Source organism: Ochotona princeps, chromosome 4, assembly GCF_030435755.1.
Source record: "Ochotona princeps isolate mOchPri1 chromosome 4, mOchPri1.hap1, whole genome shotgun sequence".
NCBI classification, from domain to species: domain Eukaryota; kingdom Metazoa; phylum Chordata; class Mammalia; order Lagomorpha; family Ochotonidae; genus Ochotona; species Ochotona princeps.
The window spans coordinates 48,098,237-48,122,790 of NC_080835.1; the positions used below are offsets into that span (position 1 = coordinate 48,098,237).

Sequence of the window (24,554 nt, forward strand, 5' to 3'; positions counted from 1 at the left end):
TTCTCTGGCAACTTGGCTTTAGGGAAGATGCTGGAAGGAGGGGGACAGGTGTGAGAACTGGGGTGTCTGCCCAACACCCTTGACAAAGCACACAACCTGGCCCCATGCAGGCTCCCAAGAAAGGGCCAGGATGAAGCCCTCCTTGCCCTAATTTCTAACCCCTTGCTTCGTGGAAGGATCCCAGATCCCACCTCCTGGACCCCCTCCCATGGGAGCACCATCTTGAAGCCAGTGTCCCTTTCATGCACCTGTCTTTGCCTGCCAGTCTGCCCTTCTGCTGAGAGATAAGAACCCTGCTTCACTTCAGCTGCGCACATGCAGACTGGAGATGTTTACGTCCCCTCTCCACTCTGTGGCCCAGCCCCATGCTGGAGGCAGCAGAGGCCCAGAGCAAATCACACACGCAGTCCCTACCTTCAAGGACTTGACCGTGGAGCTGAAAGGCAGCACCCAGTAATATCAAAGGAGAAGGCTGTAACAGCCTCCTCCACCATCAGGCTACTGGCTGCCCTCCCCAGGGGAGCACTTTACCTGGGCAAGGGGAGTGCCTGGCCTAAGGCCTCCCATCACTCCCCTCCCTGTTCCTTGCAAATGCACCACTGACGGAGATCTCTTGGTGCTTGGAGGCGGCAGCCTTTCCACACTGTGGATTTGTGGCCAGTGGTTTCATCTGTAAGAGGGGACGATGTGGGCTAAGGACCTTGGGGTAGGCATCCTGGGTACCCACCTTGCATGGAGCTGTCCATGCAAGAGTGGAATAGCCCAGCTGCAGCAAGTGCCTATGTCCGCTATGGCTGTGTTCTGACTGGGAAGCAGGCTTGTGGACCGAGGCTGGGCTCCACGAGGGAGAAGTTCTCACCCAACTTGGAAGAGCAGGTTATTTTCCCAGATGGTAGCAGAGCCCCCGACCCTCCCTGGGTCTCTAGGTCTAGCACAGCCATGCCAACACAAAGGCCCCAACTCCTGACTTAAGAGTTTGCAGCAAAGTTTCAGCAAATTAATTACATGGTGATGGAGAGATAACAGAGCCACTCGAATGCAGTTTCTGGCCAATTACGATCCGTTTCCAACAGAGTTGCCATATTGCAGCCATGAAATACCGTGTCATTTTGCAGTCATTATGTAATTAACTTGTCTCACCACTCTAGGTTGCACGACAATTAATTCACTCACAATGAGATAGACTCACAATCAGGCAGGCAGGCAGGCTCTGAAAGCCCCCAGGAGTAGTAGGGTCTGGCCTGCCTGGATGATCCATCCTGACTCTGCCCACCCCAGACCTCAACATGGGGGTCCCCTGGCTTGGCACGACAGGGCACAGACTGGGTGCAGCACCAAGGACACTGCCATTTGCGGCCAGAATGACCCCCTGCGGCACCACCCTTCCGGGGTGCCAGGAGAGGGAGCTGCAACAGGGCATCCACCAGGGTAAGAAAGCTCGTGGGGGGCAGTGTCTGCGTCTGAGTCGGTGTTTAGCGGGTGCTACCTGAAAGGTCCGAATCAAGAAAAATGGACATGAAGTTGGATTGGTCTAGAAAAATCCTTGGACAAGCCTGGTTTAGCCTGAGAAAATCATCAGGTCTCTGTCACACACACACCATCAGAAACCTCAGGAGCACACCTCACCCTGTATCTGGCCCCGGTGGCAACCTTTCCTGGTATTTTATCCCAATGAGGGTGGGCACAAGATCTTTTCCCACCCTTGGCGCCATGTCTGTCACCTAGCAACAGTTCATCCTACCAGCTGGGCTGGGCAACTTCTCTGCCAGCCACATGAGGCCCCCCATAGAACCCCAACTGTCTGTATTGTTGACAAACTCTTCCCTCTTCTGGTTGGACCCAGTGCCAGGACAGTGGCACATCCAACTCCTGCTCACCCCGGTGGCTTCTGTTTCACATTGTATGGCCTTTCAGAACAGCACACCCCCTGCTGAGCCGCTGGTCCTTGGCTTATACGCCTAGAGCCTCCCTCTAGGGACTCGGGGGCAGACCCGGGGAGGAGGAGGGCAGCTGCTGGGGTGCTGGACCAGATCAGGACCACGGTGCGAGGGCCAGGCCTCGGGTCACAATTCAGTCAGTCATTAGCTTTGAAAGCCTATTTCCAATGGGAGGGCGGGATGGGAGAGGCCGAGGTGCATGAAGATGCGTCAGGCTCTCCAAAATGACTTTATTCTGGGCCCAGAGGACACTGTGGGTTGCTAGGGCCCCCCAAAACACTAGGCCGCACAGTACCCGAGGCCTCCAGAGGGGCTGCCTGGATGGACCCTGATTCTCTGCGCTGTGCTCTGGGCCTGCGACCAACAGCCGGCTGGGCTCATCTACAGCAGAGGCTTCCAGAGCCCAGGTGTGGGCGCTAGGAGCCATCTCGGGCCAACACGTGGCCCTGCTCACGGTAGCAGCTGGAACTCAGTGCCCCAGCCCCAGCTGCAACCTGACCCGAGCGGAGGAGTGCAGACCTCATGCCTGCAGGGAGCTTCCGCAGAAACAACACGCCGTGCCCACCCGTGCCTCTCTCCACGCACAACAGAGGAACAGCAGCCTGCAGCACTTGCAGCCGCCAGGGCGCAGGACCGGGCTGCGGGGTGGACACGCGGCCCAGCAGCACGCCTGGGAGGGGGGCCCTCGAGGGCCTCCTGAGGTCACGGGGCGTGTCCAGAGGCCAGGTCTCGCGAGAGGTCTGGCTATATAAGCCTGACCACGCTTCCGGATTCGCTCTTTTCAGTGTGTTCTGCTGTGCTCCTCGCACTGTCCGTCTCCGTCCAGTCCCACCTAGGGGCCGGGCCAGTGGGGCCTGGTTCTTGGATGACGCCTCCAAAACCGTGAGGCAAAATAAGCCTTTTTTCTTCAGAAGTAGCTTTGTGGTGGTCACGGAAAAGCTGATTCCAGGTGCTCTCTGAAGGGTAGGTGCTGCTGTTGTCATTCTCCTTGTTGTGTGTGATGTTATCATGGTCATACCCAAAGAACTGTTCAGGTGTAGATCCGGATTTGAACTTAGGCTGGTCTGACTCCTCGCACTTTTGAATCCCCGGTGAAACAGTCACCTAGAGGCAGTCTGTGCCTGGGCGTCCAGGAGATTTAATTTCCCAGGCTCCTCCCCCTCCCCCCCGCCCTCTATAAACGGTCTCCCATTGGGGTTGGTCCTTGGGTCGGGGGACGTTCTGGGGCGCGTCTCTCTCGTCTCATGTCTCTTCTGAGCAGGGCGCCGGGACTTGCCTGTGCTGGGTAACAAGGACAGTTCGGAGGGGGTAGGCAGAGGCCATGCAGTTCCTGGCTGGAGGTCTGTGGGGCATCATTCCCTCAGGAAGCCAGCTCACCAGCCAACACTTGAGTCAGGTGGCTGCTGCATTGCCAGGCCTGGGAAGACCAGCAAACAAGGCACACAGATTCCCTCACTGTGCGGAACTTACCGTTGGGGGGCCGGAGCGCCGATGCTGAACAAATGAAGAGAGCAGTAATAAGCGGCCAAGCTTATCCCATGAGCCCCTTTGAGGGAAGCAGGTCCAGAGAGGAAGTGATGGCCAGGTGGATGTGTGGGGCAGCAGCCTGCATTCTGAGGCTGGCCTTTGGCGGACAGCCAGGTCTGGGGCTCTGCCTTCCACACTCCGGGACGTGCACCCCAGCTTGACCACACTGGAGGCACGGGAGAGGAAGCTGTGTGTCGCCCTGTGCTCCTCTGCAGCTGTTGTCCAGGTGAATGAGAAATGGTAGCCTTTAAAATGCCATGAAATTGGCTTTGGGTTTTTGGCAGCCATCCCCAGACTTCCTGCCCCATAATGTCACCATCTTGGCATGCGTTGGTTGGCACTGTGGCTTCTGGGGATTGTAGTGCCGTCACTCCCAACCCTGGGAATGACTTCTCTGTTCAGAAAAGCATGAAGATGCAGATTTCTCTGCAGACTCTGTATGACCAGTGTTCTAGGGGAAAAGGGTTTGCTGTAAACACAGGAATTTGCACTACCCAAAGGGCCACAGGATATTGGGAGTTGGCAGTCCTAGGCCTCCCTGCCTGGCTGCTTTATTCTGACGGGGGAGGAGCTCCAGATGAGGCCCCGTCTCTGGACTCCTGCTGGAGTTTTCTGGTCCCTGAAGTCCAGGTTGGGCCCAGGTGTGTGGGCTTCTGCTTACTGCCCTCCACAGGCCCCCCGAGGCTCCGCCTGGGGCCAGGTGCTCCTGCCTTCCCTGGGCCTGCATACAGGCCTGTGGGTTTCTGCTATTCTGCTAAGCAATAGGTCCCTCGCTGCTGCCTCACAGTGATGGAGTGGGGTGACTTGGAGCCATGTAACCTTGGGGTGTGCACTTACTCTTGAGACCTGCAAGAACTTGGCTGCCATCTCCAAGTTCCTGTGGGCTGGCTGCCGCTCAGCCTGGGACTCAGCTGGCCTGAGCCTATCCTTCACCCCCCCACCCCCGCACCTGCTTCTTAGTTAGGATCTATTTGAAAGCTAATCCGTGTATTCATTAAGTGACCCCCCTCCTCTGCCCTTCTACTTTCATTAAATACAAGAGAGCTAATTACTAGCCCCTCGGAGGCCCCACTACAGGCCATTTTCGAGCTGATGCAGCCCTTGAAATGATTTAAAAACCCCATTGCCCTGCAATGAAACGGGCTACCCTTCCCTCCTCATTATGGCTAATTACTAAACACTTCCCCTCTGAGGAGGGGCTCTGCAGTGGTCCTCCCCACCGGAGCTTCCCACACAGCACAAGGCACAGAGGCTTGGCCCTCTCCTGGCAGAGTTTCTAGCATGTTCAGGAAGCCCGAGCCTGGAGGAAAAGAGGCAGGATAGACTCAAACTGGTGGGGTTGGTCAAAGCGGAGTTTAGGGAAATCGGATCTGAACGGAGGGCAGTCACCAATCTCTCTAGGGCTGCCTTCATGATGCAGAACTTAAAACTTGAGTCCAAGAGTGGAACATTCTGTACCCTTTGGAGCCAACTCTGGGCCTGGGCTCGCTGGAGCTCTCCATGGTCCTGGAATCTCCAAGCCAGAAACATTTTGGCTCACAGACAGCTGTGGATTGGAAGGAGTGGTGATAAACCCTTCCAAAATGATGATGCCAGAATGGAAACAGGAGCTCTCTCCCTCTGGGAGCTGCGTATCTGTACAAGGGAGGGCCCTGTCCAGGCACCTCTGCTTCCAGAGCAGGATGCTGATGCTACTCCCCATTGTGGCACTTAGCTTCTTGCCCTCTGCTCCTGATCTGCCACCAGCAAAGTGAAAAAGCAAAATTTAAAAATCACACCATCTGATAAAGGGCAGTGGGGCCAGTGCAGTGGCATGGTAGGCTAAGCCTCCATTGGTGACATGGGCATCGCATAGGAGTGCCAGTTGGAGTCCTGGCTGCTCCTCTTCCTGATCCACCTCCCTGCTAGTGGCCTAGGAAAACAGAATGACCCCAAATCCTTGGACCCCTGCACCCACATGAGATAGCCAGAAGGAGCTCCTGGCTCCCACCTTCAGACCAGCCCAGCTTTGACCATTGCAGCCATCTGGGGAGTGAGTGAATTAGCAGGTGGAAGATTTCTCTCTCCTTCTCTGCCTCTCCCTCTCTCTATAACTCAGGCAGAATAAAATAGTTTTTTTTTTTTAATAAAAGGCATTTAAAATTATGGCTTGTATGCTAGTCAGTGTCATTTCAAAATACGATTTTGTTTTGCACTTTAGATGGTCTTGTTTGAGTCTTAGGATGCCCTACCATTTTTCTGTAACTTAGTTCTCTAACTTAGGCTCCAGACTCCCTTTAGTGCAGCTTTCCCTGTGTCCCTTGGGCCTGTGACATCATCCTTGAGGCCCATTCTCCTCCCATGTGCTGGCAGTCTGAGAGTCCCCTTCCAGGGGACATGCGGTGTGAGTTGATGCTGTGTACTTATCGCCAGCTCCATCAGCCATCAGCAGTTGATGCGCATACTGGTGTTTTCTTTCATAATGAAGCCCTCTTGATGAGGGAATGAAAGGGGGAAAAGGTGGCATGATGGGTTCTGTCGGAGACCGATGGCCTTTGGGGTCTTAGCCCGGGGCCGAGGAATGGTCAGACTCAGCTCCTGCCACTGCTTTGTACCTGATGACCCCCAGCATCTGTGATACTTGGTGGAAGAGTGGGCTTCGCTTGCCTTACCCTCTTCCTACACTCTCCTGGTTCTTTACACTTTGCCTTTGCCTTCTGATCTTTGTAGGGAAACAAGCCAGGAGGAGAATTCCATACATAGGAGGGGACACAGATTCCAGAAAACCAAAACAGATGTAGGTTCCAGGCTCCCAACCCCATCGGGGTAATGATCCAATCCCTATTACACTTCAGGTTGCCTTTATTCCCTAGGGAAATCCTCATGGCTACTCCTACCACTCTCCTGACCTGTAGTAGCCCTTTGCCCAGCAAAATGTTGCCCTTGGGCCCAGTGAGGCCTTGGAGGCAGGATATCCAGCCCCCACCCTCCCGCCCCTACTTCTGAAGATTTATTTATTTATTTATTTATGCAAAAGTAGTTTTACAGAGAAGAGAGACAGAGAGAAATCTTCTGTCCACTGTTTCTGAAACCCTGAGCCAAGAGATTCCTCCGAGTCTCCCACATGGGTGCAGGGTTGCAAGGCTTTGGACCATCCTCTGCTGCTTTCTCAGGCTCTAAGCAGGGAGCTGGATGGGAAGTGGAGCAACTGGAACACAAACTGGTGGTCATATGGATCCCGGCACTCGTAAGGGGAGGATTAGTCAAGTGAGCCATTGCACTGGGCTGAGAACCCCTTAGTCTCAGTGAACAGTCTATATCCCTGGAGTTACATGTCTTAGCATGGGAGCCAGCCTGTTGCAGAGTTGTAATCTGATGTGGTCATGTCAGAGCTCTGCATAGAGGCTGCAGAAGGAAAGGGGAGAGAGGTGACAGTGCGAGAGAGGGGAAAGGTTCTGAGAGAGGGACACATGCACCTCTGTAAATTTGAGGATGTGCATGCCGGGCAGTGGGTAAAGGCTAAGGGGTGGCAGAGCACTGGGTTGGTGAGAAGCTGGCTCAGCCCTTGGCATGCTTGCCATGGAGCATAGAGGCTGTGGGGGAGAGCAGCACGGCTGCTGGCAGGGCTCTCGGGTCAGGTCGTGGAGGTGGCCTGTGTCCTGGAGGCAACAGAAATGTCCACACTCTGTCCGTGGAACACGGACATGACCAGATCTGCGCTTTTGGAGAGAGCGCTCTGGGGTGGTAAAAAGGTGAATCAGAGAGCAGACATCGGGCGTGGGACACCTGCAGCTTCTGTTTCCCACATCAGGAGTGAATTTTGCATGCCTTCCTGTTCATGAGCCTTGCTGGGTTCTGTTAGAATTGTTATTTAGTTGATTTGAAGGGCAGGGAGACAGAGCGAGAGCTAGTGAGACAGAAATCTCTCAGTCATTGCTTCACTCCCCAGCTGTTGTGGGCAGGTAAGGAATGGCTGTTTTTACCAAACAGCACCATTTTCATTCCCATCCACCCCCGCCACTCTGTGGCTCGTGGGCAGAGTGTCACGCTCATGTGGGTGGTGACTGGGACCAGAGCCTAGTGGAGGAGCCACTAGCAGGTAGCAAGAAGAGGAAGCCATCTTTTGGTAGGGGTGAGACATCAGCCAGGAGTGCTCAGCAGCAGGTTCCCAGACCCGCATGCACCTGCCTTAACTCTAAGGCTTGGCCTCGCTGGAAAGGCAGGAATCATGACATCATCTTCCTCCCCCGCTCTTTCCTTGCTTGGGGTTCTTTGAAAGGGATTCTGGTGCCCTACACGGTGGCTTTGACTTCCAGTCTAGCCCCTTGAAAAGCCCTTTCCCTGGCATGGTTTCCCTGACCTCCCCTCATCTCCTCCCTGTCTCCTTTCAATTTGTCTCCCTTGGACCCTCTACCTAGCTCTGTAGCTTCCTTCCTGGACTTTCTGTAGCTAAGATAGTTTTCCTGAATTAAAGTTGGAGTCATTGGTGCAAGACAGTTGGGCTGAGAGGAGGACCTGCCACAGGGCGTGGCTGGTGCCACACTTGGGTACCTTGTCCTGCACACTTCTTTCTTAGGAAGGACATGAGTCTTTGTTAAGAGGGTGCATGCAGATGGTTCTGCCTACAGAATAAATGGGGGTCTAATTTGTGTCCTGAGGGGACACTCCAGGGGTCCTAGAATATCCTCTAGTCCTGCAGGCTAGAGCCCCAAATCCTGTCATTCTTAGTTATACCATTGGGGACCTCTTTCCCCCCACCCCACCAACCACTTCATCCGTGAGTCTCACAGATTTCCTCTGAAGAACACCTATTATCAGGCACCAGGGAGTCTGGGAGGGGAGTGGCCTGTCATATACCAAGGATGAATTTTAAGTTTCACGTGCATCTTGTGTGTCACCCTATGATATGTCCTCTTTAAAAAAAAACTATCGGAAAGGTAAATTTTACAGAGAGAAGGAGAGACAGAGAAAAATCCTCCATCCTCTGATTCATTCCCTCAATGGCTACAATAGCTGGAGCTGAGCTTATCTGAGGCCAGGAGCTAGGAACCTTCTCTGTGTCTCCATGTGGATACGGGGTCCCAAGGCTTTGGGCTATCCTCTACTGCTTTCCCAGTCACTAAGCATGGAGCTGGATTGGAAGTGGAGCAACCAGGACATGAACTGGCGCCCACATGGGATCCTGGCGCTTGCAAGCAGAGGATTAGTCGGTTGAGCCATCATGCCAGGCCCAATGTGTGTTTTTTCAAATGTGCTTCTGATTGAAGTATGACATTAGCAATTAGAGCTTTTAAAATACTTTTAAAATTGTATGTATTTATGGGCTTTAGTGTGACATATAAATAACTGTATACCGTGTGCATTGTCCAAACAGGTAATTAACGTTTCCCCTTCCTTGATATTACTTTACAGTTGGCGGCTTGGAGCTGCTTTCTTCCAAAGCTGTCTCTGAGCTTTGGACTCCAGGATAGCCTAGGGGAGGGAAACCTTGTTAGCAGAGGGCATCTGTGGCAACTGCGCCTGTTTTCCAAATGGGGAGCAGGGTGGTCAAAGCCGTGCACTCTGGTGACTGTTGCTTTCATCAGTGACCTTGCACAGGTGAACCACCAGATCTGTTCTTTTGACTCTCATCACCCTCCTCACGGAGGAGATACGTGAGAGGTACCTCATATAGGGCATGGCACCCAGAAGTAGGTCTGTTGTTATGAGATACTGTTGTCATTATTGCCAATGTAGACTGTTGGGTGGTGGATTAGTCTGTAGAGGAATGGGTTTGTTGCTGTAACAAAACATCACAGGCTGGGTAATGTATAAAGCAAAGGAGTTTACGTAGCTTACTGTTTAGGAGGCTGAAAGCCAAGATCCAGTGACCCCATCTTCATCCTCTGGTGGATGACATCACTGTAGCTGGAGCGTGTGGGAACGAAATGGCACAGTGAGACAGGAAGCCCGAGAGACTCTGGGGCCAGGCCTGCCCCTTTGCTAACAACTCACTCCATCATAACAAATAATAAGGATCCCATGAGATCTATATTATTTCCTTCTGCCTGTGACAGCCCAGTGAGCTAAACTTCTGCCATCAGAAGGTCCGTCATTGGGACTAAGCTTACAGCACACCTGGGGCTTACACCTCAACTATACCCAAACCACGGCTTAGGGGGAGGGAGGCTGGGACACAAGGAAGAGGGAGCAGCTTATAGCATAAGAACGACCCTTCTGAACATGAGAGCTGCCTTGGTGGGGGTGACTCTCCCACCAGGAGGGGTTCAGACGGAGGCTGAATGATCCTGCTCTCAGACTCTAAGGACCACTGCCAGCTCTCAGCTAGGCCGAAGCCTTGCCCGTAACTTTTATTTAACTGAAAGGTGAAGTTGTATGTATTTGCCATAGACAGCCGTGTTTTGAGGCACACATGCGTCATTCAGTGACAGATTAGGTGATTCACAAATGCATCACCTCACACGGTTCCTTGCACAACCCATGTCCTAGAGAGAACACCTCTGGGAATCTGTCTGCTGGACTTGATGCCAACCCAGAGGAAAAGGAACTGCCAGATAGCATGGTCCCAGCCAGTGTCTGCAGAGGAGGGCCCAAGAGCTGCTCTCAGACTCATCTGCCGGCTCAGGAAAAACCCTCAGAATTCTCCTTTCTGAGCACAAACAACAAAATAGGGACAGGGAATAGGGGCAGGAAGAGGTGGCTTAATAAAAAATCCCAATAAAGCTGTGCAGCCCCTGGTGGCTAGGGGCAGGTCCTGGGCACAAGCCTTCTGTAGGCCCACCCACTGGGGGGCTCTGGCTAATATTCCTGCAGCCTCCGCTTGCCCCTGGCTTCATTAACAATGCTGAAGGAGCCGAGAGATCCACTGGGGCTCCCAGCACTGCCTGACAGTATTACTGAGCCACCCGCCCAGGCCCCACCCCAGCACAGTGCCCCCCATGCCAGACCCTCTGTAGAGGAATGGGTTTGACTCAATCAGCCATTTGCCTGTGGGACCATCTGGGTCAGCTTATTATGGGCAGATGCCAGCTCCAGGGAATCGGGCAACCCTGGCATGAAAATCTGGAGCAAAGACTTATTAGAGAGAAGCTGAGAGGGGCTGGGATGAGGGTTCTGTATCCCCAGAGTCACCAGACCCAAAGGTAGGCTCCAGCTAGGGAAGGTGGAGTCAGGTGGAGGCAGGGACACAGGTGGAACCCACCAGGAATCCTGCCCTCAGCCATTTAGATTGGGCCTGCCTGTTCTGGGAGCTCTGGATGGGACAAGCCCAAGCCTTGTTCCCTCTGCCTGCCGCCTCCTGTAAAGCACAAGGTGTTAAAGCGTTTGGGTTGGAAATGCTTAAGTCTGGCCAGTTTGAAGACAGCCAGACAAAGGGCTGGTGCAGGACCGCCCGGAGAGCCTCGGCACACAGCTGCCTACAAAAGGCAGGAGAAAGGAGTTGCGGACGTTGCAGTTCAGCTTAGAAAACAAACCTGTGAAACCGAGCCAGCCCGGCTCCCGGCCCCCAGCATTAGCAGGAGGGGCTGGAAACATTTGTTCTGAGAGCGGGTGGGGTGGGAGGAGGAGAAAAACCCTAAGTGCTTCTGCTTCCTTTTTTTTGCCAAATCATGCAGAAGATGCTGGCAGCTGCAAAGATTCAATTATGCACAATGCGAAAAATCATTTACAAAAATAATGGCACTCGAAAAAAATGGCCTCTTCAGAAATGGCGTGGAACAATAAATCCGTTAATTAGCTAATTAATATTCAATTGGGGTCAGTGGGCTTAATAGAACCTTTCTTGGAGACCCAAGAAATTCTAAACTGCCGCGAGGCGCCTGCCCACTGCCATTATCTCCAGCGAGCAGGCCCTTATCGGGCTGCCAGCTGTCCCCGAACAATGCGGGCCCTTATCAGCTGGGGCAGCAGCCCTGGCCACGCGCACCGCCTGCCTCCACCCAGAGGAGCACGCAGCCTCTTGGTAATTGATATATGGTGCAGCTTTGTCTGGGGCTGTTTGCTCTGCTGGTATTTAAGGCAGCGCGGGCCCCCTGATTGATTGCCATTGGCCAAGTTTCTGCTGTCAGTGACAACCTGTCAGTGAGGGACCAGCCAATGCCATCGGCAAAACTCATGATGCCCCAGCCATCTGGACCAGACCAGAGGCCCAGCCTGCCACCACGTGGCCTGTTTGGGTCAGCCTGGGCATTGTTGCCTTCTGTGGTAGGGACCTGAGCTTCCTGGAGTTGGGCATCAGTGTGGGTGGTCAGCATTTCCTACCCTGCTTGGCATTCAGTCTAGTCTTTCTCTGGGGAGAATGAGAGGCTGGATGAGGCCAATGTCCCTGCAAGTGCGGTCCGTGGACCTGCAGCATCTGTCACATGGGAGCTTGTTAGAGGCCAATTCCCAGGCCTCACTCAGACCACCTGAATCTGAACCTCTGCAGAGAAGACCCAGGAATCTCTATCAAACTTTCTGGAAGATTCTGATGCATGCTGAAGTTTGAGAACCACTTGACACTACAAAGGTTCCTACTCTTGACTGCTTCCGAAGTACCTGGACAGAGAAGAATTGAATATACAAGTTCCGAGGTTTGGGCCCCGCACAATGGCTTAAATAGCTAAATCCTCACCTTGCAAGCAGCAGCATCCTATGCAGGCACCATTTCATGTCCTGGCTGCTCCGCTTCCAGCTTTCTGCTTGTGACATGGGAAAGCAGTAGAGAATGGCACAAAGTCTTGGCACCCTGAACCTGCATGGGAGATTTGGCTTCTGGCTTTGGATCGGCTTAGCTTTGGCCATTGCAGCTGTTTCGGGAATGAATCAGTGGATGAAAGATCCTTCCTCTCTGTCTCTCCATCTCTCTGTAAATCTTATCTGCCTTTTCACTAAAAATAAATGAATCATAAAAGAAACAAGCAAATTCTGAGGTCCTGTGGGAAAGGGTCACTTTCCCTCTGCTACTGCGTGTGTGTCCCAAACACTGGTGGGCACAAGCCACTCTCAGAACACTGGCATAGGACCAGGGAAGCCTTGGTCATGTCCATGGCAGACCCGTCTGGGGTGAAACAAGGCTGCCTGTGTCCAGCAGCAGTGTGTGCAGGCTCTTGACCAGCTGTATGAAGGGGTAGGTACTTCAATAACTGCATGCAAACAAGAAATTAAAATTTACTTTGATGCAAAAAAGTTGAAATATATGCATATTTTTATCATATATATTCCCATGAATGTTTTTAAAGATTTATGTTTATTTGAAAGGCAGAGTTACAGGGTGGTGGGGATAGGGGAGAAGCAGAGAGGAGGGCTTCCATCTGCTGATTCACTCTCAAAATGGCTGCAATGGCCAAAGCCAGGAATGGAGAGTTGCTTCTGGGTCTCGAACACTAGTGGAAGGAACCCAAGTGTTTTTACTGTCATCTACTGCTTTTCCCAGGCACATTAGCAGGGAGCTGGATCAGAAGTGGAGCCGTCAGGACACAAACTAGCACCCTAATGGGACGTTGGGGTTGCGATTAGCTGCTTAACTTGCTATGCCCCTACATCAGCCCCTCTCACAAACTTATGAAATCAGAACCCTTTGAACATTTATCTGATCTGTTGGGGACAAGGTAACATTCTCAAGAGAAACATTGTTTCCAGGGGAGGGCAGACTAGTTCTCAGGTACTGTGAGAGCCGTCGCAGAGCTGGGTGTTGGCACATCTGCTTTGCCAGAGGGCAAGTATCATGGGGAAGGGAGAAGGGAGAGAAAGTCATAGAAAAAGATAGGTGAGTTTATTCTTTATGAGGGATCAGGGCACAAAGTTAGGGTTCAGCTTCTTGCTGATTGGGCAGTGTTTTTCCCATGCCCTGTGTCTCCCTCCTGCCCCATCATCTCTTTTCTCCCCATCAACCCATTCTCCAGCATTGCCCCCTCCAGTTCTCTCAGTTGGGACTGAGTCCCATGGCTCTGCCTGTCCCCAGTCTTCCAACAATGCAGGTGCACAGGTGCTAGGGGAGTAGCTTGGCCTTGTTTCTGTAAGAGGCTTCGCTGAGGTAAAGCTAGGATGAGATCAGGGTTTGGGGTTAGCCTATTCACGCCTCCTCTTCGCTCAGGTGCTGTATGGGAACTAGTCAGGCAACAGGGAAATAAAGGTTGTAGGGTAAGGGGCAAACCCAGCTCAGTCTCAGTGGCTGTGATCCAACAGAGCACAGGAGGACCATGCAGATGGTGGAGCTTGGTGGGGGAATTCAGGGCCATGCTCCTCCTAGAGCAGGACCAAGATCTGGGCGTCACCAAGTAATAGGACTTCAGCCACAGGGACTGTTGGGGTGAGGGGACTTGTGGTTGGGACAAAACTAGGTTGAACCAAGGACAAATCTAAGCTCGGGAAGATGGTGACAGGTGACCCAGCAGTGCCTTGAACCTCCAAAAGCAGGACAGATTGAGATTGATCAGTTCTAGATTTCAAGGCAAGGACCAGATATGAAACTGGGTAACCAGAGGGCAGGCCTAGAGCTCCTGAAGTTCTTCCTGCCTCTTGAACCACCTCCCAAAGGTAGCTGGCTGAGCTGATGAGTTCTTGAACCAAAGATGGGAACTACCACTCCTTCTGGGTCATTCACTCCTTAGGCACAGCAGGCATTTCTAGAACTGTCTGAAGGGAGGCTCAGCCACGTGCTGCTTACTGCTATGGGTGGGCAGCTGGAGTCACTACCAATTAGCATGGGAAGGAGCATAGTGGATGCTTGGAGTCCCAACCAAATGATTCTTTCATTTGGAGTATCACAAGGCATGCAAGGAATATAAAAGGCAAGGATCAAACATCCATCTCACCACTAGGTTAAGCAACTGCTATTCTGCATGTCAGACTCTAATGAGAAAAACAACCTTCTGTTAAGTCAGCAAACCACTGACATGAGGGCCCTGGGTTAGTCCAGGCCCCAAGCTCCTGAGTCAGCAATTAGCTTGTAAAGCTTTTCAGACAGTACACACATTCCCTTCCTTCTCCCACATACGCTCACATTTGTAACTTGAACCTCCTGGGGCTCCTGATCCCTCACTGAGAACTTGGCTTTGGCCCTTCTCACTGAAGCTTGGACCTAGAGGCCAAAGCTTTTGTCATGTGGGTCATGCTCATCCCCTTTGGGTAGTGATCCTTAGTTGGGAATACTGCCCCACACAAGGCCAAGCATGAATATGATAGCCCAGTCTTCCTTTCTCAGGTCAAATCTCTTCTGGCAGCTGGATGCTGGCCCCTGCAAGAGGCTCCCAAAGCCTGTTGGCGGTGGGTGAGAGGGAGAGGTGGCAGTAGCACACAGCCTGGGCGAGGGGGACACTGAGAGCCTTGGAGACAGCCTTCTGACAGAGGCAGAAGGAGAGCTCGAGAGCACTAGCTGGCTTGTGTTGGAGTGAGGGGGAGATCCAGGCACTGGTTCAGTGGCCCGGGCCTCTCCTTTGGCTGCTACAGGGACTTTCTAGGCCTACCATGACCATTTCCAGGATGCCAGTGGCAGCTCGCGATTGAGTTCCCACCTCCATCTCTGTTCTGACCATCAACAGCATCCTATTAGCCCAAAGTGAGCTCATCCTTGAGCAGGGAGAGGGCTGAGCTCGCTCCCAGTTCCTTTCCCAGTTATGCTTCAGACATGAGACTGCTGGACCCCTCAGACCAATGCCTCCCGCAGTTTTATAGGTGGGGAAACTGAAGCTGGGAGCACCATGACTGCTGCAGTTCACACTGTGCGCCTTGAGTCAGCAGCTGTGTCACAGCAACCCAGGAAGGGTTGGGCTCATCTCCCTTTTGCTTCTAGCTGCCTGCCTACTGCCCACTCCTCCACCCTGCCCCTCACCCAGCTGTCTGCATCGTGGGGGCATCCAGTCCCTACCACTGGGGGAGAGAAAGTTCCCGCTAACCTGAAAACAAGCCACAGGCGCAGGAGGCCCGAGTGCGCCTGTGGAGTTTGGAGCGCCTTCAACTTCACGACTAATTGCAGAGAGGTAGTGGGCGGGCTCTTGGCAAGCGGTTAGCTGTCCCACTGCATGAATAATTTGCATAGAAAATGCTTTATTTTGGCAATCTATTAAAGGGCCCACAGTGCTGTGGCTTATCTCGGTCTCACAGCAAGGAGAAGGCTTGGCTATCTCGTTAAGTTCTGTTGATGCATAACAATTTGAAATGGGCACAAGCTAGTATGACATTTAAAGATGCCTTCACTTAATTATATTACACAAACATGGGGTTGTTTATCCTTGGGAATAAAGTCTTTTTGAAGTCAAAGTTGGCATATGCATAAAGGAGGGCATTTAAACTGATTTTTCAAGAGGGAGCCTGCTCACTTCACACTTTGGGAGGCTGCACTTCCTCCCGGGCCTCATGACACATAGGCTTCTACGGCTGAGAAACAGAAGCAGAGATTGGGTCTTTAGTTCTTCTTCTTTGGGGGTGGCCTACACCTTGGCACTTAATACAATATTGTGGGAAGAAAAGCTTATTAGAGCAAGGAAAAGAGCCTTGCTGTGTGACCTTGGGTGAGCCCATCCCCTTTGCCTCAGCTTGCTCTGCCTCCTGTGCAACATGTGGTGTGGGGCCATCCTGCTTAAAGCAGGCGCTGGCAAGCCACAATGCATTTTGGCTTTCTCTTTGCCACTCCCCACTTCCACTCTGTACGTAACAATACGGCTGCTGTGTTAAAAACCAGAGGGAATTCAGGGAGCCCATCATACTCTCAGGGGCTGGAAGCCTGCTGGAGGGGAGCAAGGAGAAGAATGGTGGGGACTGGCAGCTGCAGCAGGGGTTGGTGCATTTCTGCTCCACCAAGCCTGAAAGGTTCTGGAGACCACAGAATCAGCAAGAGAGGAGGGCTCGCCTCAGAGAGGTTGAGTCCTGACTAGAGGAAATGCAGGGTGAGTCCCAGGCCCAAGAGAGGCTCCATGGAGCCTTGAGAAGCCTGCCTTGCTTACAGATGCTTACAGGTGCTGGCAGGTGTCAGCCAGTTCCTCATCTTGGGGCACTGGAGCAGAAACCCGTGCTGCCAGGGAAGGAGCGCCTGGCATAGGCTCAGGTGGGCCACCTCTGGTCTCTCCTGTGAGAGTACTACCTAAGGAGGTCCTTCAGTGGCAGATACGGTGAGAAAGAGGGCTTTGTGCAGGACTCTGCCCTCCAAGCTCGGTGGCACTCCTGACTCGGGCTCTCTGGATCCTGCTTCCCACACCCTTCCTACTCCCCAAAGACTAGGGAATGCATTCTCTCAGCTCAGAAGCAATACACTTCTGTGTCTGCCTCTTCCTGGCACTTAAAAAAATGGGTTAATGGGCACATTATCTCTTATTAAGAGCAGAGACAATTCCCATCTCATGCTTTCCTATAAATAAAGCTCTCCATTAAAATCCCTGAAAGAATATGAATTAGCATTAATAGTTAAGTTTATGTTTAAATGATATGAACAAGACCCCTTAAAATAAGGCCTGAAAAAATGTCAACTCTGAACCTGGCTAAGTCCTAGTGGGTAACTCCTGACCTTGCATGCGCTGGGATACCATATGGGTGCTGATTCCTGTCCTGGCTGCTCCGCTTCCCATCCAGCTCCCTGCTTGTGGCCTGGGAAAGCAGTGGAGGATGGCCCAAGGCCTTGGGACCCTGCATCCATGTGGGAGACCTGGAGGAAATTCCTGGTTCCTGGCTTTGGATTGCCTCAGCTCTGTCCATTGTCTCTGTCTCTTCTCTCTGTATATCTGACTTTCCAATAAAAACAAATCTTTTTAAAAAAAATCAATTCCTAGACATAATTGCATAGTTTTTTGGCTAGTCTTTTAACTGTTGTCCATCATTGCCTGCTGTAGCCTGACACCTTCCTGGTGATCCTAGAAGAGTCTCCTAGCCAATGGAAGCTCTGGACTGGCTTGCACCATTTAATACTAAGAAAGAAATGTACTGCTTACAGAACAGTTTGTTTTCCACAGATGGTGTGCTACGTATATGACATTGGTGCTTTGGTGGTTCAAAAATGGCAATGTGCAAGTGGTGGTAATTTCCCGTGGCTCAACCAATACCTTGTTCAGTCCACACCATATCCTTACCATTGTTATTACTCATCCCGTGCTGCAAATTGTGGAGCGATAGTTTCCCCTAAATTACAGAGCAGATGAGTAGAACCAGGTGCTGTACTTTGCAGACTCAGCTCTCTGATGTAATAATCACCCAGCCCTGACACCTTAGCTTTTGCTAACATGCACCTGTAAATGCTTCACCTGTGTCTTGGACATGGTTAAACTGAACCTGGTACATTTTTTGTGTTCAGTTAATGTCTGAAGTGAATGGATGAATGAAATAAAAAATAAACAGATCTTTTAAAAGATTTATTTTTATTGGAAAGGCAGATTTGTAGAGAGAAAGATTTTCCATCCACTGGTTCCCTCCTCAAGTGGCTGCAATGCCCAGAGCTGAGCCAATCCAAAGCCAGGAGCCAGGAGCTTCTTCTGGGTGTCCCACATGGATGCAGGGTCCCAAGTACTTGCAACATTTTCTGCTGCTTTTACAGACAAAAAGCAGGGAGATGGATGGGAAGTGGAGTGGCCAGGACTCAAATCATTGCCCAGATGGCATGCTGGCATTATAGGCAGCAGTTTTATTCACTATCCCACAACATTGGCCCCAGTTAGAATTTTGTCTTTGATGCCGCACTTGGTATCGTCTCACAGTCCAAACCCCATGTGCCATGTTTGATCTGCAAATCTGTTTCAATTAATTAGCCCATTTAATCTTGCAATTACTCATAAGGGTAGAGATAAAAATCCCCAGAGGAAATTGAAGCTAAGTGACATTCCCAAGCTCACCCAACAAGGCAGTGATGATGAAGGAAGCAGCATGTCAGTGTTTAATTCCTACTTCAGAATTCTTCCTCAAAGTGCACCCCTACCTGGGAGCGAACTCTGGCTCTGCAAGGATTGATCCAGTTTTGTAATATCAGGGTTAACTCATGTGGCCCTAGGATCTGCTCAGCATGGTTTTCATAAAGCCCAGGTACAAAATGGCTTCATCTGGATGGAAGGAAGCAACATAAGGACAATTTATCTTCCAGACATGTTCAGAATTATTTCTTGGTCATTCAGTATGTATTAACTGAGACCCTGCTGTAGGCCAAGGGCTATCACATGCTGTCACTATCCCCTTCCTCCCAATCTCAGTCTAGCTGTCACAACCCTGAAAGGAGAGGCAGACCTTGCTACCACAGACAGCTCAGGCCACCTGACCAGGGGAGGGCCCAGAAAGGCAGAGGCCCCACCCACTTGTGCTGTTAGGCTGTACCTCATTTCCTTGTAGAGAATCAAGAGAAAACTGGTCTTAACTTGTCCATGAAGGGAGTTGGTGGCCTCCATCCTACCCATATGGCACTCTAAGGCCTGGCAGGATTATCAGACACCCTAAGGCTGCTTACAGAGATCTGCTAGACTCATCCTCCATTTTTCCTTGATCAACTCTCACTCCAAGTGTCATGCTCTGATCATGCTGTTATCCTTTCGGATTTTGAATTCTAGGTGTTTTCAGTGCATGGATTTTGTTTGACTTTTCCTAAAATGGGATCTAGTTCAGTTTGCTCCTGTTTTGCTCCCAAATGGCACTCAGGCCTTTGTTCCAGCCATGTGGCTATGCCCCTTTGAGGCAACACCTGCACAGACAGTGAGCGTGAGTGTAATTTCAGAGGCACTCACTTAGGAAGGGAAGAAAAAGCTGCAGAGATTTTTCTTTAGGATTTATTTATTTATTTATATTAGAAAGATTCACACTGAGGAGAGACTGAGAAAAAGATCTCCCATTCACTGGTTTACTCCCCAAATGGCCACAATGACTAGAACTGAGCCAATTCGGAGCCAGGAGCTAGGAGCCTCTTCTGGGTCTTCCACAGGGGTGCAGGGTCCCAAGGCTTTGGGCCGTCCTCTACTGCTTTCCCAGGCCACAAACAGGGAGCTGGATGGGAAGTGGGGCGACCAGGACAAACTGATGCCCGTATGGGATACTGGTGCTGGAAGGTGTAAGGGTAGAGGATTAGCCTGTTGAACCATAGTACTGATCCCCAAAAGCTGCAGTTTGAAGACCATTTAGAGTGACAGCCAGCAGTCCTGGAGAGGTTGCAATTTGTTATTGATAGAGAAGAACATCAGAGGCATTTCTACTTGAAGTTTTTTTATTCCCTAGGCTTTTCGAATACTGAGTGGCAGGTGGCACAGCATGAGGTAACAGAAACAGGAATAAATCCCAAGGTGGTTTCTGTGGAAAGCCAGAAACAGATACTGGGGACCAACAGAGGAAGGGAAGGGAAGTGTGACAGGCTGAGATGAAAGGAAACCACTGTTTGTGGGGTTGTGGTTCTTGTGTTTGAATGATTGTTCCAGGTAGCATCAGCTTCTTTTGTGAAGCGACAGCAAAGTGGATTCCTTGCTTGATCCACACTTTGGGGTTAACAGAGGTCCATGGTGGTGAGTATGTTGATAAGTCAATGGTCAGTGCAGTGGATCAGTGAGAAGAGAGAGGAGGAACTAAAGCCAGCAGGAGACTAAGGGCTGATGGCTCCAAAAGGACACGAGCAGCAGAGGCAGGGGTAAATGTGACTGTCCCTGGGTCTCAGGGAAGCTTCCGAAGTGTCGGGCAGTCTGGGTGAGGATGTGATCAGGGCTGTGTCTGTAGGCCAGGGCTGCTGGGGTGTCTGAGGGAAAGGCACAGAGTCCTTTATGGATGGGAATGGAGGTTGAGAGGCTGGGACGTCAGGGTGTGAGTGGTCCACTCCTTGTAGGTATTTGGACTTTTGCACCCTCCCTTCCCCAGCGAATGCTGTAATTGTGTTCTGGGGCAGGGGGGAGGCATGCATTTCAGGGAGAAAATGAAAACTATTAGAAGTTCATGTTTTATCAGTTGTGAGAGCAAATACAGGGATGCTTAGTGAACAAGGATTTTCTTGTTCCATTCCATTCCACAGCCAATGAACCCATGTCTAGGAGTATTAGATCTGTCTGCAAAGCTTGGGAGCATCCCTGTTTTTCTGCCCTTAAGAGCCTCTTGGACTGTGCTTAAGTTCCCAATCTGAGCATTTCTTCCTTGTGTGCCATGGAGTACCATGGCAGTTTGTGGTTTATGGTAGATTGTAAAAAAAGACTGCAAACGATTCTATTTTCCCTTTCACAATGTTTTTTTTTTAGGACATATTCCATCAGGAATCACTCTCCATTCCCTTGAATCACACACACACACACAATACACGAGTCGGTATGTTGTGCAAGTCTGATGCTGAACCAGAATAGCCTCTCTGCTTCCACTTGCTGTCTTTGAGCCTTAAGCTGCGTGTGAACAGGTCCAGGCCAGCCTCCTAACCGATGAGAGCTCTGTAGCCAAGTCGTGCCCCATGGCCCCTGCTGCTCCCCGCTGCTCCGCAGCCAGCTTCCAGAGCAACCGAGAACTGTTAGACAACGCCATCTCGGCCCATCCTGCCTCTGGTGGAGCTTCCAGGTGAAGGCAGATGCGTGAAGAAGCTTAGCTTAGATCAGCCACAGCAGACTCAAAATAGCAGACTCACCCAGCCAGTCCTGGGACTCATGAACAACCATTTATGATTGTCATTTTAAGCCATTGATTTGGGAGAGCGTGGATTTGTTTTGCAGCAAAATCTGGCAGATACAAGGTAAAATGTAGTGATAAGAGATGCATTATCTGAAGCAATGAGACAATAGTGGGCTAATTATAGAATATGATCTGTCACAGGGCCACTTCTCTTCTCCAGGTAGGTAGATGCAGCCCCACACAGAGATGCTTGGCTTGCCAGGCAGCAGCTATGGGACATGGTTCCCACTTGTCCCTCAGTCAGGCGCCTCTGTGCAGACACAGCTTGCTCAACTTGTAGCAATTTGCTTGCACACCAGAGTCATCTTTAAGGCAGTAAATGCTTTATTGTGCTGTTCCCCATCACTGTTAATTGAGTGAGAATTTGGTATCCAACCAGGAGAAGGCAAATCATGTTTTTGCATTTGGTAACCTGGATTATAAAATATGGAGACTATCACTGAGTTTCAGGGCAAGGTAAAAAAAAAAAAATAATAATCTAGAAGGACAGTGTTGTGGCAGAGCAGGTGAAGTTTCCACCTGTGATGCCAGTGCCCAATTGGTGTCGGTTTGAGCCCCAGCTGCTCCATGTCGATCCAGCTCCCTGGAAAAGCAGAGGCGGATGGCCCAAGTGTGTGACCTCCACTGACACATTCACTGTCCTGCCATTCCTCATTCTTCCTCGTGAGAGAATTTGTCCGGCAGTGTCCACCAAAAACACAGCAGCTTCTACCTTTGGGGCTTATCCAGTACTGCCAGCACCTTCAGGGACAGGTGCTCCTGAAATCCTTGGTTTGGAACAGAGAGAAGTCATTTGCTCCAATGCAGACAGACGCTCCCTGGCAGAGACGAGGCTAGAATCCTGCCTGACTGTACAGCCCAGGCTGTTTCAGTGGTGTTGCTGCAAGGGCAGGGGCCTGCAGGAGGCCAGAGGAGCAGCGCCTGGGTGCTGGGCTGAGGCAGGCAGGTTGGCCTAGGCTGGCTGTGCTGTCTGGGGTCCTACCTGGGGCTTCTTTCAGTGTTAGCACAGCATGGGGAATTCTGTATATCTCAGACTCCTGAGCCCCAGAGCAGGAGGAGGCTGCATTGTATCTATGGCAGCTCACCGTTCATGTCTTAGGGGCAGCGAGTGGATATCAAGTCTTGGGCTGGCTGCTGCTTGGGACCCGGTGTTTCAGGACAGTGTGGCAGACAGTGGGAGGTGCACCTTGGGAAAAAGGAGGGACCATGAAGCTGAGTGGTAGGGACTAGGGATCAAGGCCCAGGGCTCACCAGACCCATCGTTGCTGCAGAACCTAGGACATGGAAGGGATGTGAGAGAACTACCCAGAAGCAGTTCACCCTGAGATTTAGGGACAACACTGTGACCCCAGAACTGGCCATTCATGAGCAGGCTTCCCCATTGTGCCAGTGTGCCTCGGGGAAAAGGGGTCCAAGGACCTGTGGCCAATTCTGACCACCATCATTCCCCCCAACAGACACAGCAAGTCCCACAGCTGTGCACTGTGTGGCGCAGGATGCAAGGGAGAGGGGACTTGCTGCTCCGGCCTTAGCATCCCTGGATGAGTCCACAGGGCAACAGGTGATTTTCCAGCGGGCTACAGGGTCATCCCCCATTTGACAATGACAGTGCTTCTCCTCCTGCTCTTCAGCCTGCAGAATGCTCTGCTAGTGATCCAGGCAGCTGTCACCTTGGTTCCCATACGCACACTGCCATCTGCTGGGAGGACAGAGGAGCCAGCTGGAGGCTGTGCTGAGATTGGGTCAAAGCCAGAAGTTGTGTCCCTGCGAAGGCCCCTTTCCTTCTAGTCCCATCAGAAGAGGCTCCAGTGACACTTGTTCCCTGCCTTCCTGCTTGTCATGGCCTCCCAAGCCTTCTCTGACACCCCTTTAGGTTCCAATCCCTTTCCTGCTCCCATCTTAAGATGGGAGTTTGCTCCTGGAGAGCAGATTTGGTCCCCAAGCAAAGACACAGGCACATGGCAAGGGCCCGTTGCTGAGGGCTGCAGCATAAGGCTTTGGGACAGACAATGCCTATAATGCGTATTGTGCATGGTTTGGGGAGGGGAGGCCATGTGACTGTGTTGCCTGCAGTCTACTCAAGAGCTGTGTGTGCAGAGAACCAGGCCCCATGCAGAATTTCACTGAAGTTTGTGGGGAGGGAGAAGCGATGATCCCTGCTGGCAAACTGGGAGTGACTCAGACAGGAACAGCAGAAGGGAGAGGGCCCTCCAAGACCTTGCATTGGAGCTTCCACTTTATGGATGAGAAAACTGAGGCACAGAAGTAGTGTATGTCACAATGATCCTCCTGCTAAGATGCACTAGGAACACATTTATAAAGGACTTGGAATCTGATCCTTTCACCTGTGGATGGAGAAACCAAAGCCTGGAGGGCAAGGAGAGGTGGGGGATGCTGATCATCTTGGGGCTACAGTGCTGTCATGTGACCTGTACTTTTCTGTGCCCCAGAATGCCCCCGATGTAAAGAGGCCAGCTCGTAACATCAGATTTCCTGAAGACAGGGCCTGCAGGGTGAGCGGGTAGGCAGGAAGGCTGCCCTGTCCGCTGCTGAGGAGGAGCTGAGGCAGCTGCAGCCAGGCCAATGTAGGAGGCTTATGCATTTCTGTGTTTTTATTTACTCATCTTTTATTCATTCACAGCTTGTCAGTGTATATTGTTTTCATTGTAAATCATAGGTATTCCCACACTCCCTCTTAAGGAAAAGGCCCAAGAATACACATTGTTTTGAGGTTGTGGAAACAGCTGTGACAGCAGCAACACTATGTCTCCATCCTCCCTTTGGCTCCCTGGTGGGCTGAGGAGGGCTCTCCTTGTGCCAGGGTGGGGGCTGAGATCTTCTAGAACCATCTCCATGCCCACCCACTCAGTCCAGCATGTGCAGCTGGCCTTCATCAGCAGAGAAGCCTGAGAGTGGTTTGTTTGCTATATCCCCTTCCTGAGCTGGCCAGGCAGGGTGGATTGGACCTGAAACCACCAGATCCAAGATAACCTATAGGAAAACCCCCAGCGAGGAGCGAAGAAGACAGAATGCAAGTGCAGCCAGAGGATAGGCAGATTTGTGGTTGGGATGTGGCACTTGAGCCGAGAAGAGTCAGAAACAAACACAGCAAGTGCAGGTGAAATCTTGCAGGCAGCCTCAGTTTGTCTTTACAGACTGATTTCATTGGGTGGGGTGGGAGGACCTGGAATTGTGGCCAGATTTCAGGAGCTGGGCTGAGCAGATATGCTGCAGCTATGAGGATGAACAAAAGGGAAAAGGTATATTTACCAGCAAGGAAGGAAAGAAAACCCAAAACACTATTAATTGCATATTAAAACCTTGTCTAAAGCTATATCCAGAGGAAAAGTCATAGCCTTAAACACATTGTTAGGCAAGGTAAGTAACTAAGAGCTGGCACCACGTGCAAACTCCAGAATCACAGTGGCTTAGCATAATAAGGGTTGCTTTTGTTCATGGTTTGTGCCTGTTTTCAGTTAGTTGGGAGGAAGACTACTTCCATGTAGCAGTGCCATCTAGAACACAACCTGAAAGACTGTGATT

The 24,554-nt window shown here is 51.4% G+C and overlaps 1 protein-coding gene across 1 annotated transcript in view; it reads left to right on the top strand.

Annotated features, from left to right (window-relative positions):
• Window positions 1-2,803: 2,803 nt before the first annotated feature.
• The window catches only part of RIC3 (RIC3 acetylcholine receptor chaperone), a 121,902-nt gene continuing 100,151 nt past the window's right edge, over window positions 2,804-24,554 (top strand). Inside the window, exon 1 of the mRNA XM_058663433.1 lies at window positions 2,804-2,900. The gene's annotated coding sequence lies outside the window, so the exon portion shown is untranslated. The remainder of the gene's footprint in view (window positions 2,901-24,554) is intronic.